This window comes from Arachis stenosperma, chromosome 6, assembly GCF_014773155.1.
Source record: "Arachis stenosperma cultivar V10309 chromosome 6, arast.V10309.gnm1.PFL2, whole genome shotgun sequence".
NCBI lineage: Eukaryota > Viridiplantae > Streptophyta > Magnoliopsida > Fabales > Fabaceae > Arachis > Arachis stenosperma.
The window spans coordinates 36,319,632-36,322,368 of record NC_080382.1 but is presented as its reverse complement, the minus strand read 5'-3'; positions in this window follow the sequence as shown (position 1 = coordinate 36,322,368).

Here is a 2,737-nt window from a genome sequence, read left to right as displayed (position 1 = left end):
GGAAGAACATTGGTTGGTCGCTCGGCTTGTTTGGCCAATTGTCCCACTTGTCTCTCAATATTCTTCATGATGACCTCATGTTCCTTGTGTCCCTTAGCTAAGGCTTGAGTGGTTTGAGCAAGTGCTTGCAAGGTTGCTTCCAGACTTGAGATTCTGGCCTCATGATGGTCAATTTGAGGTATGATGGGGGTTGATTGTTGTTGGAAGTTGTTGGGTGGATTAGTGTGATAATTCTGTGTGTTGGATGTTGGTGCAGGGAAGTTGTTTTGGTGGGTTTGGGAGTTATTATGAGGGTGTTGATATGTGTTTTGTGTTTTTCTATATTGGTTAGTGTTGGTGGCATGGTGATTTTGGTTATTTGTGTTGCGGTTGTGGTTGTGGTTGTTGTTCTTTTGCCAATGGTTTTCACCCCACCTTAGATTGGGATGATTCTTCCAAGATGAGTTGTATGTATCACCATGAAATTCATCCTGAGAATTTGAAGTGTTCTGCATGTATTGAACTTGTTCTTGTGGTTGTTCAACCGTGGTCCCTTCACCTTGGCCCCATTCAAGTGATGGTTGATTTGTTGTGTTCACTGCTGCAAGTTGCATGCCATCCATTCTCTTTGTTATCATCTCCATTTGATGTTGGATTTGTTGGTGCATTAACTTGTTTTGTGCCAATATAGCATCAACACCTTCAAGCTCCATTACACCTTTCTTTGGGGTTGGATTATGCTGCCTCTCTGATGAGTAGTAATATTGATTGTTTGCCACAATCTCAATGAGGTCTTGAGCCTCCTCAGCAGTTTTCATCATGTTGAGTGATCCCCCTGATGAGTAGTCTAGTCCCTTCCTTGCTTCGAAGTTTAAGCCTTCATAGAAATTTTGGAGCTTAACCCAATCACTAAACATGTCAGGGGGGCATCTTCTCATTAGTGCCTTGTACCTTTCCCAGGCTTCATATAGCGACTCCCCTTCCATTTGCCTGAAAGTTTGAACCTCTGTCTTCAACTTGATGATCTTTTGAGGTGGGTAGAATTTTGCTAGAAATTTGCTCATCACTTCATTCCAATCATTGAGGCTTTCCTTGGGGAATGATTCTAGCCATTGAGTGGCCTTGTCCCTCAAAGAGAATGGAAATAGTAACAACTTGTAGACATCTGGATGCACTCCATTTGTCTTCACTGTATTGCATATCCTCAGAAAAACAGATAGATGTTGATTTGGATCTTCAAGAGGTCCTCCTCCATAGGAGCAGTTGTTTTGTACCAACGTGATGAGTTGGGGTTTTAACTCAAAATTATTGGCCTGAACTGGAGGAGTGGCAATACTGCTCCCACAATGTCTTGGATCAGGGATGGTATAAGAAGATAGCACCCTTCTAGGTGGTCCATCATTGTTGTTGACCCCTCCAGGATTGTGCATCTCATCCTCCATGACTTGATCTTCTCCCTCTGACTCCTCTTCACCAACTATTCCCTTTCCTCTTTCTGCTCTTCTTCTCCTTCGGAGGGTTCTCTCGTCCTCAGTATTAAGTCTATTAGCTCCTGACATACACAAACAAAACCAAAATCACAAGTGAAATACTCTAGAACTAGAGTGGGATTAGAGTTAGTAAAACAAAGTATCAAACAGTTAGTGGGCTTAACAAAAACACAAAAAAAAATGCTTAATCTAAACCACCATTCACTTAATCATTGTCAATCTTTTCCAATCCCCGGCAACGGCGCCAAAAACTTGATACGTAAAAATTAGATTTCACGTATAACCGGCAAGTATACCGGGTCGTATCAAGTAATAAAACTCACAAAGAGTGAGGTCGATCCCACGAGGATTGGTAGATTAAGCAACTTTAGTTAAATGGTAGATCTAGTTAAGCGAACATAATTTTGATTTCATGAGCATTTTGATTTTTGTATATAATTGCAAGAATTTAAATGGCAAAGAATGTAAAGAACTAGAAAAGAAAAATTAAATGAAAGTAAATAACTGAAACTTAAATTGCAAGAAACTTAAATGACATCAAAGATAAAGGGCAAGGAATTAAAGGGTGCAGAAATTTAAAGAACATAAGAGTAAATAGCAAGAATTGAAAGAGCAAAATGTAGATGACAAGAATAATAAATTGACCGAATGTAAAAGGGAATTGGGTTATGGGTAATCAAACAACTTAGAAGCAAAAGAAATAAGAATTGATGGTAGAGAGGATCATTAGGGATCAGAGATGCAAGTGTTCATGAATTGATGTTAGTCAAATCCTTCTCAATCATGGTGTAGATCCATGGCAAGTGGGTAATTGAATCCCAATCTCTTGGTGATTCAATTTCTCTCAACATAACCAAATGCCACTCTCGTGATCTATTTGTTCATGAGAAGAGATGAAGCTCCTTTCTAATCCAGCCACACAATTCCCATAATCTCAACCAAGGAGAGTTACATCTCACATACTAACCAAGGTGTATTGATTAAGGAAATCATGAAAGGATGAACTCTAAACTGAATTATGTGGCTCCTTCCTCAAATTCACCACATAATTCATATAGATTAACCCCTCTCTCGATGGTGGTTGAATCTTTGAAGAACAAGAGTTCCCTCTTTAGATCAACCACTAAAATTGAGGAGGAAAAGATGAATTCACCAACTCATTTCAACAAGCAGAGCTCATCCCCTAATGAATGGGGTTTAGTGAATCATAGCTCCAATATTAACAACAATTGCCATGAATGAAAATTAAGCTAAGTATAAAGAAAGAT